Source organism: Sinocyclocheilus rhinocerous, unplaced genomic scaffold (genome assembly GCF_001515625.1).
Source record: "Sinocyclocheilus rhinocerous isolate Xijiao unplaced genomic scaffold, SAMN03320098_v1.1 scaffold2138, whole genome shotgun sequence".
In the NCBI taxonomy this organism is placed as follows: Eukaryota; Metazoa; Chordata; class Actinopteri; order Cypriniformes; family Cyprinidae; genus Sinocyclocheilus; species Sinocyclocheilus rhinocerous.
Genome location: NW_015656024.1, coordinates 117821 through 133684, shown reverse-complemented (window position 1 = coordinate 133684; position 15864 = coordinate 117821). Strand labels below are relative to the sequence as shown.

The window sequence follows — 15864 nt, the reverse complement described above, 5'->3', positions numbered from 1 at the left end:
GTAGATATGTGGGGTGTGTTAGAACGAGCCGTTTTAGGGGGGCGTGGAAGAGTCTTAACTTTGATAAAGAATATCTCTTTGGTTTTGAGACTTTAGTCTTTGCAACTTCAGGGATCTTATCTATGCACAATCAGCTTGTAACACTCCAAAGAGAAAGGAAAACTTGAAATCGCATCATATGACCCCTTTAAAAGGAATATACAAATAAATTACAAAGGACATACTAAACTTCTTAAATGACATTCATCAAACTTATGAATACCAAGGTAACAAATTTAGGTTATAAAAATGTTTGTGGGAACATTGTTTTGAAATGTTTATAAATCGTTTAAATGTCTATTATTTGTCGTTGCGATAGCCCCGTGGGCAGCGTGCCGATATACAGCGCCGATGCGCTACAGGCGTCCCGAGTTTAAATCCCGGCTCGCAGGCCTTCCCCGATCCCATCCCCCCTCTCTCCCACTTCTATTCTCCCGTCAGATCTAGACTGTCATATCGTAATAAAGGAAAATACGCCAAAAATAAGTCTTTAAAAATAAAAGAAATGTCCAGTATTCTTATCGTGATTAGAATGATACCTAAAGGTTGCAAAAACTTTTCTTACAATTTTCTAGTAAATTTATTTTGACCCAAAATATAACATTATTTGAACGTTTATTTTTAACATAAAAAATGTCCAGTTTTCTTGTTGTGTTTAGCAATATTTAAATGTTGCAAAAAACGTTTTCTACAACGTTCTACAGCAAAACAAAAAAACGTTTCTTACAACATTCTACTTACTTTTTCACTGAAAATAGAATATTAATTTTGATATTCTAAAAACGTTAAAATGTCCAGTTTTTTGTTGTGATTATTATGTTATTTAAAGGTTGCAAAAGTGTTTCTTGCAACATTCTACTAACTTTATTTTGACCCAAAACATAGCATTATTTAAATGTTTATTTTTAATATTCTAGGAACTTTAATATGTCCAGCTAGCTCAGCAGGCACAGCTGAAAAATACATCATGTACAAATTAAAAAGACAAATAAATTAAAATGAATAACAGACAGCAGTATAGATTACTCTCTTCTATAAAAACCTTGATCTTGTTTTGATGATTTTTTTTTTCTCAGGTGGGAAAAATGTTGAGTCATTCACAGGGTTTTTAAAGACATTTGCAGATAAATCAAAATGTTTCCATAATGTTGACAGAAAAAGAAAATAAATAAAAGAAAAAGAAAATATTTAAACCTAGCACCTAAACTTTTATTTTACAACTTGAAAGCATAAGGTCCCACCCTCCCTGCAAAATCAGTCTCCAAAGCCACACCTCCTGCAAAATACATGAACACGCACAGGCAGACCAGAGGCTAACCAGCGACACGTTGCTGGAGGGTTGAATGCAGCGCTGTCAGATTACCTCATGGCCACGTTCACACAGCACAGCAGCAGTATACAGTTGTCAGTCCTGTTTTTGAGTCCTTAATGAAGACTTGACGGAAGAACTCGCGGCTCGATTGGATTGTCGTGTCAGAAGGTGATAAGACTTTCAGTTTTATGGACGTTGCCATCTTTGATATTACTTTGGTCACTGTCGCTATGGTTACTGGTAAGGAATACAAGCTTGACTCACGTTGCACGTTTATACAGATAGTAGGCCTATTCCAAACGCAACTAAGTTGCTGTGTGAACGGGACATTTCGAGACTCACACCTGTAAGTAAATGCGGTTGTCAATCCCAGAAACTGACAGTAGCTATGTTTCCATCCAAAGATGCGAATTTAACTTATGCGCAAAACTGGAATATCGCATAAAACATTTGGGAATAAAGCATTTCCATCCAATGAATCAAAGAGAACAAAATCGTCACTTCCTGATAAACTGGCACTAAATATCTCTAAGAAAACTATGAGAAGCCACTGAATATAATAAGTACTGATAATTGGAGAGATACAAATACATACGTTAACAGGCAGGTAGGACAGCCTATCATAGCCTCGGACCAAGGGATGTGATTGGACAAACATTTTATGGTCCTACGCCTTCCACAGGTGATATAAATACATTTCTGTCATGAAAACTCTCGGAGGGATTTGCATGGTAATGTACAGTACAGTACATCCTTTATTGTTATAAAAATACCATGAGCTGCATACAAAACACATACAGAAAATATATCGTCATAATCATATGTCTATTTGCTTTCATATTTCATGTGTAGAAAAATGTTTCACTCAATTTATTTTTAATACGGAAGATCTAGAGAGTGAACGCGCTCTGACTCATATAACACTCGCACACGTGGAAGAAACTCCAGATCATATAATTCAGTGGAGAATTAATAGAAATTATATTAAGAACATGTGAAAATAAATCTGTTCTCAGATACCAAAGATAACAAGAACTCGGCCACCACTCTCTTCTCTCTCTCAGAATACTCTTCTTCTGTGTTTTTTGTTTACACTGGTTTTCGCAAGAGCACCACCACTCTTGCCTTTTTGTGCAACAGCAGCCGTCTGGTCACGTGATCTTAGCTCAAATCTGATTGGATGGCCCGTTTCATCGCGGAGCGACGGGGAAAAAACGGCACACACGACTGAAAGAAAATCCTCGCTTTTTCGCATTGCGAATGATCGCGCCTGGTGTGAATAGCCCCATAGGGATCTATTGTTTTGATTCAAAAGCGTCATTGCGCCGAATTTTCGCGTTCAGTATGAAAAGCCTTTAATGTATTTGGTCTTGGCGGAATAGATCTGCTATGCTGCTGTTGCAGAGCAAGTACCGAGACTTGCTACTGCCAGTACATCCACAGACATTCTGCTGTGAGCATGTAAGAAATACCGCTGCTGCACGTATAGAATATATGAAAACCCCCCTAAGTATACATAATCACCCCAAAGCAGATCTATACAGGTGGAGCTGGGGAAGGTGGAGGGTTTCTGAAGTGCGCTGCAACTGCTACCACAAGCATTAGCCAAATATTTGAATGTTGAGCAGCGAGCTCATTGGCTATCGATACAGGAGAGAACCAATCAGCTGTGACATGATAATGATGTCATTATGTCATATTGAGTTAGATCTATCGGACTGCGCCATCTAGAGTTTCATGCCTGAACTTTGTATACTTAAATACCACTTAACTTAGTGATTGCTATTGGGATGTGAAGAGACTTTCAACCAGCATAACAAAAAAACAAATCATCTTCCCTGCCTTTAAATATGTCACAGCCACAGAGCTTGATTTGCTAGTGCCATTGCTAGTCTGAAGTAGGGAGGAGCATTCTGATTCCATTGGACAAAATTTGATTGGACAAAAAATTTGGTATGTTTGTGACTGCAAAGTTGAGTCATTTTTGGTCAGTTTTTCCAGTTCGGTTTGTCATAGTGTCTAGAATATAGATGGTAGACTAAGAGTGTTTTCACACCTGTCTCATTTGGCGCTTTTGTTTCAGAACCTTGAGCATTTCTATCTTAATAATATGCAGAAAAACTGAAAAAGTAGTGGCTATTTTCTGCCGGGACATTTTGGTATGCTTTGAAATGTTGCTTTGTGAAAGTGAACCCAAACCAAGAAGAAAATGCAACTTTGTAGCAATTTAAGTCCCTGTTTCGCAACGAAGCAAAAGGTCTGAATATGTCTGAATATGTCTTGTTCAAATGCACTCAAATGCAATAAATGCTATTATAATAGATAAATACTTAATAATAATACATTCGTTAAATAGATTTTTATAAGCATAATTTTCATAACACAAAATATAATTTCTGATTTTTCTTTCTATTTTGGGATGAAATATGAGCCAGCATGTTTTTGTTTTTGTGAAATGAAGCAGCAGGTGTTGTTGGTCTCTTGTGCGTGTTTTAAAGACTCCTCAGCACCATTTGTACGATGGCCACCACAACTCTCTCCATCTGAGCGGCCTGAAAATCCCAGCCTCTTTGAAGAAAAGAGAAATGAGGGTGTGAGTGTGGGTGGAGGGGGAAGAATGAAAGCTTGAGTAAGATAACATGTTCGTATGACCTCTTACACACACACACACACACACAAACCACAAAGACGCAATGTGCGTAAATGCAGCACAGCGACGCATATAAAAAGCTGTGTTTATTGCATGCATGTGTGTGTGCGTTTGTGCGGGTGTGAATAGTCATGCGTGCGTAAGCATGCATACTTAAAAAGAGCAGAATTGTGTGCGACTCAGCTCTGTGCTTAATATTCATGAATGTGTTCAGAGGTTTGTGTGAGAATTTACAAGTAGGCAAACCTTGTTAAATATGTTATGAACCCAGTCCAGGTCATATTTCACCGCAAAATCAAAAGAAAAAAAAAAAAAAAGTAATATTTTATATGTATTATTTAAATAAATTAATTAAAATCATTATGATCAAGGGTTGAATTAGGAATTGTATATTTTTTTATTTGCTTAAAAACAACCACATATATGAATACACAAATACACACAGATACAGCCTTTTAATAAACCATCCAAAATTTCTACTGCATCCCAGCTAATAAAAATACATTTAGAAAAATACATTCCCATTAGTTCTGAAAACATTATTTCTGAATGTTTTTTAAACGTTGAGTTTTTTAATGTATTAAGAATGTTACTTCTTGATTATGTTAAGGTTAGAGGAACATTCCATTCTATCATTTAAAAACGTTATTTAAGAACATTACATTTAAATGTTCTTTCAACATTTAAAACACCCATTTTTTATATTTAAGGAAAGTTTTTCTTGGTTATGTGAACGTTAGAGGAACTATCCGTTTAACAGTTAGAAAACAACAGTTTTTTTTAATGTAATATAAACATTACTTCTTGGTTATGTGAACATTAGAGGAACATTGCATTCCATCATTTTGAAATTGTACTGAGAACGATAAATCAGCATTAGGTTCCCTGTTAGCTGATCCTTCTAATGATTAAATGATTATCTGAGAATAATGTCGTCAAATTTGATGCCATTTTATTTTGTCATTTCACTGGAACTGAAAAAAGGAACACTGTTTCAGATTGTTTCGTTCCAGCTGTTCAACATGGTAGTATTTGTACACGTAAACTTATACTAAAAATAAAATATTAATCTGAATCTGATGAGAATTTAACAGAATTGAGAATAATGGGAATAACAAAAGCAACTCAAAAGTAAAAAAAAAAAAGTAAAGCAATCTCATTATAGTGAGTAGAATTTGGAGGTAAATGTGAAAATATGAAAATAATATCACAATTCAAAAAACCTTAAAAAATTGTTTTTTATGCAAAATTTCTTTATTCTTTTTTATTTTGATGTCTGAGGCCTAGACATGTTTTCGCAAGATTTTTGTGAGTGGTTTTCGGTTTATGCTGAGAGGAAAAAAACCCATGCTTGTGTAGTGAATGTGCCTGGGTGAAAGACGAGACGTCCCTTTTTGGTGTCAGAATCAAATTTACAAATTTTATATACATAAAAAGCATATTAAATGCAAGTAAAGTGTGTATTTTTACTTTAACTACTTCTGTGAAAATAAAATGTCACAATATGGGTGAATGACTCCACTGTCATTCATCTTAACAGATATATTTATTGAAAAATATGTATTCTGACTTGTACCTATTAAAATACATAAAAGAATAAGTGATACATTTTACGATTTTGTAAATGATTAAAAGTTTCTTGCAGACAAATGGGTAATACAAAAAAGTTGTAGGATATTGGCAAAAATTTTAAATGACAATGAAATGCATGCACTATGATTTTTTTTATTAGTCTTTTGATGTCATCTAATGACTCTTGTTCTAAATATGTCTGACCAGATTTTTGATATATAAACTATTGTTACACTGAATGACATTTTAACAGGTGTCATCTGTAAATCATGGCAAAAATGCATGATAGTCATTATTTTTTGTTTAGAAAAATAAAATAAAATAGGACACATTCTAATGTATGAGGAAAAAAATTAAAGCCGTTTGAAACACTTATCTTCGTCTTTGACCTGAGCTGTGTGTGTGTGTGTGTGTGTGTGTGTGCGCGTGTGTGTGTGCCTGTGTGTGCGTGTGTGCGTGTGTGCGTGTGTGAGTGTGTGTATGCGTGTGCGTGTGCGAATGCGTGTGTGTATGCGTGTGCGTGTGCGAATGCGTGTGTGTATGCGTGTGCGTGTGCGAATGCGTGTGTGTATGCGTGTGCGTGTGCGAATGCGTGTGTGTATGCGTGTGCGTGTGCGAATGCGTGTGTGTATGCGTGTGCGTGTGCGAATGCGTGTGTGTATGCGTGTGCGTGTGCGAATGCGTGTGTGTATGCGTGTGCGTGTGCGAATGCGTGTGTGTATGCGTGTGCGTGTGCGAATGCGTGTGTGTATGCGTGTGCGTGTGCGAATGCGTGTGTGTATGCGTGTGCGTGTGCGAATGCGTGTGTGTATGCGTGTGCGTGTGCGAATGCGTGTGTGTATGCGTGTGCGTGTGCGAATGCGTGTGTGTATGCGTGTGCGTGTGCGAATGCGTGTGTGTATGCGTGTGCGTGTGCGAATGCGTGTGCGTATGCGTGTGTGTGTGTGTGCTCCAAGTGTAGAGGCTTTAGCCACTGATCTACAGGGCTGAGAGTTGCGAGGAGGGGGGCAAAGGGTTGTGGGAATATTATTATTATTGATTTAATTATTATTGTTTTTGTTGTTATTATTATTTACATTTTTAAATAACAAAAATAATTACAGTTGTTGCTGTTATAAAATAATTGTTATTGTCTTTATTTATTTATTGTGCTGGTTTTAATAATCATCATCGTCATCATAAACAAATGAACTAAAGATGTCCTTAGAAAGGTAAAAAAAAAATCAAATACCTTATTTTATTATATATTTATTATATAATTAAATTTTCATTATTATTATTATTATTATTGATTTAATTAGTATTGTTAATGTTGTTGATTTTATGAATATTAGCCACTGATCTACAGGGCTGAGAGTTGCGAGGAGGGGGGCAAAGGGTTGTGGGATGTTTTGGTTCCTGTTTCAGAGGCCTCTTAGCCTCATTGACGTCATCACCACCCACCTACTAGTACCTTCACTTCCTGTGTGTTTGAAAGCGCAGACGCCTCATGGTCCTGGCAGGAAGAAACACACACTCACGCGCTGAAAATGGTGGAAAACGGTGCTCACTTACGTTGCACAAGCATATCAAGAGCGCCGGAGGAAATCAGAGTATGTGTGATGTTGCGCACGCCGCTGTCCCTGCTGGCCGCTGCTGTGTGTAATAACACAGCTGAGGATGTGGCTGCTAGTTGATTAGAGGAGCTTCATTGCTTAATACTTTCACTGAAATGCTTTACTTTCACTTTTACTCCATTAGTTCTTACAGCAGCAGCAACTTATTAATTACTTTACACATACATTAATAAATCAAGAGACATGAAATAAATCATTCGATTAAAGGGATAGTTCACCCAAAAGTAACATTCTGTCACCATCATTCCACACCCGTATGAGTTTCTTTCTTCTGCTTATTCCAAAAGAAGATACTTTGAAAATACTGATAACCAAACAGTTTTGGTTCCCATTGACTTCCATGGTATTTTTTGTTCATACAATGGGAACCAAAACTGTTTAAAAAACTGTTTTAAAATATCTTCTTTTGTGTTCAGCAGAAAAGAACAGACTGTAATCTGTTATTTATTGTCTGTTATTTATTAGCATGGCTGCAATTTATGTCTGTGGTCAGAAAAGTTTAAATTTTCATTATTATTATTATTATTATTGATTTAATTAGTATTGTTAATGTTGTTGATTTTATGAATAATAACAATAATTACAATAACAATAATTTGTTGTTGTCGTTATAAAATTATTATTTTTATTGTTTTCATTTATTTATTTTTGTTGTTGATTTTAATAGTAATCATCATCATCATCATCATCATCATAAATTTATACAACAAAAACCAGACAAACCAAACCAAACAGTACTATCAGTAGTCCTGTTGTTTCTATAAATAAATATCGTACACCATACTTTTAAGTAAAACTGTGTTTAATAGACTCTATTGAAAACAAACTTGTCATTTCAGCTGCATGTCTTCAGCAGTCAGAGCAGAGGGTTTTTTATTGTCGTTGTGTCGTCATAAGGTTCTGTTGCCAGTGCCCTGGCCTTGAACCGCGGCTTCATAAAACACTTCCAGAGAAATGAAGGAGGAACAGAGAGGCAGAAAAACACACAGAAAATAAAGAGAAGAACTTTCATCAGGAGCCAGGCTCTTCATCAGCAGTCAGAGCAGAGGGTTTTTTATTGTCGTTGTGTCGTCATAAGGTTCTGTTGCCAGTGCCCTGGCCTTGAACCGCGGCTTCATAAAACACTTCCAGAGAAATGAAGGAGGAACAGAGAGGCAGAAAAACACACAGAAAATAAAGAGAAGAACTTTCATCAGGAGCCAGGCTCTTCAGGGAGAGAGGTCTCATCCTCCGGCCTCTGTTTATACTTTCTCGTGTAAATCTCTCTCTCTCTCTCTCTCTCTCTCTCTCTCTCTCTCTCTGGTGCTGCCAAGAGCCGTCATGCTGGAGCAGGAAGACTGTGCAGCTTTAATGACAGAAAACAAGAGAAAAAACACAGCTTTCATCACAGTTTTACTTGACACTTAATTAAAAAATATATATATCACAAAAATACATTTGTTAGGTTTCAGCTTAAAATACAATACATGTATATAATACAATACTGTTTCAAATGAAGACTAATAGTATTATGGCACTTTCTGGATCATGTGCATAGTTAATGTGATTCTTTAGACACCAAAGGAGACCTGACTTCATACATCCACTAAATAACACAAGCTGGTTAAAAATTGCAAAAGTGGCTAAAAAAAACTCCAGAATTGTTTCTTTGCAGATTCTACGTTAGTTTGATATTTAGATATCTTTAAGTGTGATCTAATTATCCAAAAACTGTATGATGCCACTAGTTAGTTGAAGATAGTATGCAAGACTGGATGTGAATCAGTAAACAGTTTTTGTGGTTACCGGTGCTGATGCACAGACATTATTAGCGGTTGTAAACCATATTAGCAAGATTGCTGCAGACTTGCTTTTGTTCACATTCTGACGAGATGTTACAGGATGTGTAAACATCACATCCACACCGTGCTCGTATGCTAGAGTACGTGTGTGTTTACATGTTTTTGCACGTAAGTCAGCTAGCTTGTTTTGGGGCATGAAACCCTGGTGATAGAAGTTTTCAGTCAGCTGCAGCTGAACTTGTTTTTCATAATAATATTTGATATTATTATATTATTAATAATTATATGCATTTATTACCAAAATGCAAATATAACTTCATTAACTATTAAGTCCAAATCCATGAGAATGATTATATTATATTATATTATATTATATTATTTGTTTGTTTGTTTGTTTATAAAACTTGGCAAATATGCAATTCATTATATATTCAACTGATTTTGTTACCCTTGTGAAGTATTTTAATATCTGTAGTTTAGATATTTATTGATTATTTATTTATTTATTAGTTTAGATATAGATATTATTCTTATTTCAGAATGTTATATATATATATATTTTTTTTTTTTCTTACAAAACTTGCCAAATGTGCAATTCATTATATATTCAACCAATTTTATTACCCTGGTTAAGTATTTTAATATTTATATCTCAAGGATGAATTTATGACACTGCTAAGGTTTCCTGCTCGAAAAGGACAGTAATCCTTATGGTTTCAAAGTGCTTGGAAATATATTTCTTGTTGCTTCGATTTTAATGTGTTTGCAGGAGAAAAAAAAACATTCTCTGCCCCGATCCTCGAAAAGGACAGTAATCCTTATGGTTTCAAAGTGCTTGGAAATACATTTCTTGTTGCTTCGATTTTAATGTGTTTGCAGGAGAAAAAAAAACATTCTCTGCCCCGATCTGTTCTGCGCTGCTCTAAACCTCCTAGATGTTTTCTCACATTGCAAATCCAGTCCAGATTTTCTGTTCGCCCAGGCTGCAGAGCGGCAGTGCAGGTCTTAAAGCGTTGCACCCGGTTAGTATTTGAATTATGCCATTGACGTCAGCAGAGCTGTAAAGCTGACCGGCGTCCCTTCCCTAAAGTAATTTCTGGCCAAGAGCTCTCTATGGTGCATTGTGGAGGCTGTCAAACAGGCGCGAGATGAGTTGCAGACGTGAAGGAGAGAGAGCGAGAATGAAAGAAAGCAAAGGAGAGAGCGAGTGTGTGGAAAGTGTTGTTTGCCGGTTATGCAGCAGCAGATGTAGGTTGAGATAAAAAACCACTGCTGTAGACAGTGAAAGTTAGACCCCGAATAAGTGTTTCGTAGGAGCAATAAATGTGAAATAACCTACGCAAGACCCTCTCGGCCCATAATGCAGATTGTGCGGCAAAACTGCAAAAGGCCCACAGAATCAATAGTTTGAACCAAATGTTTATTTTTGCCTAGTGCCAATATTCTTTCAATTGCAATGCAAAAATAATAATATTTAAGATAACTGACATTTTTTTTAACTGTTAGCAGGACTCCAGTCTTTTATCGGGACAGCAGATAAACACGTCCGTCATATTTGGCAACCGGTCTGAGTGCAGTTGACCCCAATGACACAGTGTTGATTCATGGAGCCGTTTGGCATTCTAGTCCTCCTGCCCACGTGCGAAGCCCAGCCAAACAAAAACACGAGTGCCAGAGAGCAAACATGTGTGTGATCCAGTCAGCTGAACTCCAGCAGGCCATCAGCTCAACCTCCACGCTCCCTTTGTTTGTGTGTGGGAAGGTATCCCAGACTGCTTTATTATTTTTGGATATGTAATTTGGATCAAAACAACACGGACAAAAACATGATCCACAATATGGGTCAATGACGTGACAATCACAAAATTACTCCAAAACACAAAATGTGATTCAGACATATGAATGGCTTCTGTTAACAGATTTTAATTTCTCTATTGGGCATACAGTCATAAAGGGTAATGCAACTGTCCTGATTATATAATGAGGGGGAAAAACAATTAAGGTAACACTTTATTTGAAGGCGCAATTCTCACTATTAACTAGTTGCTTATTAGCGTGTATATTACTAGCTTATTGGCTGTTTATTAGTACTTATAAAGCACATATTAATGCCTTGTTCTGCATGGCCATATTTTAGATCCCTTAATCCACCTCATACCTAAACTCAACAGCTACCTTACTAACTATTAATAAGAAGCAAATTAGAAGTTTACTGATGGAAAACTCTTAGTTAATAGTGAATATGTGTTCCCTAATCTAGAGCGTTACCTTAAAATAATTTAATTCTTAAAAAAAAAAAAATAGTTAGTTTACTGCTTATTAATATTTGAAAAACCTTGATAAAAAAAAATCTAAGTAGTGCAACCAACATTCAGGAAATTATAGAAAACAAAACTAAATTAAAACGGTTATTGCATAAAGCTGAAATAAAATATAAATATTAGATGTAATACATCAACTTCAAAAAACTTGCATTGACAACTAACCGAAATAAGTTTAAACTGAAGTACTAAAAAATAAAATAAGTTGAAGTTAAATAGAATTATTTTAAAAAACACAAACTAATAAAAATGACAGAAGTGCAGAACAAAATCGAAATGAAAATCTTAAAAAATTCTAATTCAAAATAATAATGAACGCTAATGATCTCTTTAAATATTAGATAATTTGACCTTTTTATTAAGACAAGGTTAATTCAGACTGTCAATTTAATATTAGTATTTTTCATGACATTCATGATATATTTGAATGTAAATGTAAACTGCTTGTGTTTAGCTAAACTGAATATAAGACGACCGCGTTTTTTCAGATGTATTTCCAAGAAAAAAATATCGTCTTATATTCAGGACAATACGGTAATTTAAATTTGTGTGTGTTTTTTTCTTATTGTGAATGCACTGTTATTGACCCATATAACAAAATTTGAACAAACATTACTTGTCCTACACATTTAGTATATGCTGTGGGTTATGAATGATGTCTCAAATTGTGCGTCTTGTTGAGGAGAGGTGTGCGATTATTCACTTTTTGTGCTTTGCAATTGCACTTTTTTGTGCAATCTGACTTTTTGCATCTAAGATGTTAATATGGATGAAAATCTGCATAGAAACACTCTGGGAATCACCCAGAACACCTTGGCATCAAGGTGAGAGTTTTGCATGTTCAAGCACCATTCGCATTTTTTTAGCAATGTTGAGTTTTCCATACGAACAGCCCATCATTCACAAAATGGTCTGCAGTCACAATCTACTTCATTGTCTGTGAATGCTCTGATAAGGCATTTTACCGGCATCAGCCTGTCCACTCCGTTCTGAAGTGACACAGAATTGGCCGCGTCTGAATCACACAGCTGTCTGTCGTGACTTTGCAGCTTTATGAGTCACATTCAGCAGGCCGGTCGAAACGAGAAGCTGTTTGCCTCTTTATGAGCCAAATCAGGAAAACCTGGCCCATATATCAGCGGTGCGGCCCGGCACACGAGCACACAGAGAGGGGCAGTGTGCGGCAGCGAGGGGAGGAGGGGCCGCTCTCACAGAGGTGCTTTTGTGGGACAGAGAGGATGCTGGGTAAATTTACTCTACGGTCTTTTGTGAAGAGAGTCATTCGGTAGGCCGATCAAACAGAAAGTCAGGCGCTCTGTAGACCTTAGCGAGGAAGGTTTGACTTCTTGAAGGTCAATGGTAAAGAGTCTCACCGTTCACGCACTGCTGATGTACGTCACGGGGTTGGGCAAAAGGGAAATTGTGAAACACCTTATGACATTTACTTTGAGTCTAATAACTGTATCGGATGTGCGTGTTCAGTACTGAAAATGTGCAGTGTCTAAATCTGGGAAATCAGTGTTCATGTGACGACGAGTTTGATTTTTGTTGCTGTCATTGAATTTTTTTCATAACTGTGAGAAAGATAATGCAGAGGTTGATTGATATAAATGACGGTTATGCAAGCCACACCACTGTAATGTTGACTTTGAACAGTTTTTTTTTCTTTTGAAAAGTGTAGGCTGGATGAGTTGTCAGTTCAGGACAGATTGTCATGGTGGTTTTTGCGTTTTGTTAAAGGTGAGCTGCATCCTGTTTTTATAGGAAACCATGATGTTGTCAAGATTTGATCTGCTACTGTATCTGTTGTATTTGAACTGTTGAACTTTACTACCCTTTACCCTGGTATCGCACTAACAACAGAAAACACACAATCTGCATCAAGAGGAAAAATCTCAATCGGATTGAAAGAAGATTCAAAGTAGTTTTTTACTGTAAAACTAGGGTGTTTTTGGTGGTTGTTAGGGTGTATACTTTGTTCAAATCCCTCACTCCAAGTATGAGTAATAGTAATAGAAGTCATTACACTGAAAAAAAATAATAATGTAGGATTTACATGAAACCTAATATTTATTTATTTATTTGTATGTTTGTTCGGTTAAAATGATAGTTAATCAAATTATAAATAATACTATTGAACTGTATAGTACTTCATAATAAAACTAATTTTAATTTATATAAATTATATTATTATTATTATTATTATAAAATAATTAAATTAATTATAATACTATGTTACTATATATTTTAATACTATATATTAGTATCATCATTAATATTCAAATCTGGGGTCAGTAAAAGTTTTGTGTTCACCAAGGCTGCATTTATTTGATCAAAAATACAGTCAAAAACAGTAAAACAGAAATAAATAAAATAAAAAAATAAATAATGTTTGAAATGATGTCAGTTATATGTTTTCTGTGACAGTTAAGCTGATTTTTATATGATAGTGTGTATATAATTAAAATAACATTTTATTGGTATAACTGAAGGTTATGCTAGCAATGTAATGTTGTTCAAATTTGAACCGTTTTTTTTTTTTTTTGTGAAGTGTAGGGTGGATGAGTTGTCACTTCGGGACAGATTGTCATGATGATTTTTTTTTTCTGATGTTAAAGGTGAGATGCATCCTGTTTTGATAGTTTGTGAAGATTTTATCTGCTACTGTGCCTGTAGTATTTGAACTTTACTACCCTTTACCCTGCCTCACATGAACAACAGAAAACACACAATCTGCATCAAGAGGACAAATCACAATCAGATTGAAAGCAGATTCAAAGTAGGGTTTTCTTTACTCGGAAACTAGTGTGTTTTAGTGGTTGTTATAGGGCATAACTATACTTTTATTTTGGAACTATATTATTATTACTATAGAAATAATTCAATGAATTATACTAAATACTATATATTAGTACTATTATTATTCATATTCAAATCTGGGGCCAGTAAGTTTTTTGTGTTTACCAAGGCTGCATTTATTTGATTAAAAATACAAAAACAGTAATACTGTTAAAAAAACGGTAATGATGCTTGAAATGGTCACTTTTATCTTTTCTGTGACAGTTAAGCTGATTTTTTATATAATAGTGTGTTATTTATTTTTTTCACAGATGTCAAAATTGCTACTTTCAATCCTCTGATTGTTCCAGAATGATCCAGCCCATAATTTTAGGCGTCACTAGTTGTCAGTGGCATATGCTTGGCTTCATTTAGGCCCCTGGTGAAAGTTGCCCACTCGTTGTTCTCTCAAGCTCCCGTGGCGATGACATATTAATGCTGTTATTCGTGTGTATCCATGCCAGGCTTCAGATCTACAGACGCCGCTTAAATGGACTCCATATGTGAAACATCTTGAGCGCAGGAGGCTTCTCTCAAATGACCTTCTTCATCAGGAGTAATGCACTGTATATCCCTCACAGACGTCAGCAGGGTTAATGCAAACCCTTCGCTCGCTTTTACAGCGCTTACGCACATGGCATCCGGAGCTCGTTGTTGGATGTGGTCACTTTATTTGTAGATGCTCACTGGAACTTAGTGATTAACTCATCAGTTATACTCTGGGGATCGGATTTATTGAAGCGCTAGCATTCATGCTAATCGATGCATGTGGTATTTCTGCCACATGACCAATCATAGGAGCATGATGAATACCACAGTAATTAATTGGCTGTCTTAGTCAATCCACAGCAGAAAACCGCACTTGCTTAATGTTTTGTTTAAATCAGGCCTTTTTTCTTGATTCATGTTTGGATTGTTTAGTCTGCTCCTCATCAAATGTTTTTTTTAATGCCTTTAAATGCTAATGGTTTTGCATTATTGTGATTTAAAAAGATCAAATGTCCATATGTTGGGGATAATGTGAGGCAAGAACAATACTCATGAACACAGGCACTTCTAGTAATCTCGATTCACATAACACTGCGTTCCTGACTGTGTCAGAGTGCAGTTCATAATGCAACGTAAGGACATTTCGCATTGTCAGCATTACCAGAGTTTTTTTAAGTTAAAAAACAAACACAGAACACATTACAAAGGAAGTACACAGGGCCAAGAACTAAGCATTATATTTCCAGTTTCTGTACTGTGTAGCAAGAGGATATAAACATTATACATAAAATAGTTACACTACCGTGCAAAACTTTAGGGTACTTTTTTGGGGGTGGGGGGGGGTTATGCTCATCAAAGCTGAATTTATTTCATGCTTTATATTTTAATCATTTTAAAATGTAATTTATTCCTGTGATGGCAAAGCTGAATTTTCAGCATCATTACTTCAGTGTCACATGATCCTTCAGAAATCATTCTAATATGCTGGTTTGAGCCTCAAAAATGATTTTTTTAAGGATTCCTTGATTAATATAAAGTTCAAAAGAACAGCATTTGAGAAATTTGGTTTTTAAAAAGCCTTTTTCCAAAAGGTACATCTGGAAAAAGGGGGGTCGTCTTGTAATCAGGGTCGTCTTATATTCGGGCCAATACGGTACACTGTCAAGGTCCAGAAAAGTATGAAAGACATCTTCAAAATAGTCCATCTGCCATCAGTGGTTCAACCGTAACGTTATGAAGCGACGAG

At 35.8% G+C, this 15864-nt stretch overlaps 1 protein-coding gene across 2 annotated transcripts in view; it reads left to right on the top strand.

The window, feature by feature from the left end:
* Nucleotides 1-15864, top strand: part of pde4bb (phosphodiesterase 4B, cAMP-specific b) — a 64995-nt gene that overhangs the window by 24338 nt on the left and 24793 nt on the right. The window lies entirely within an intron of this gene.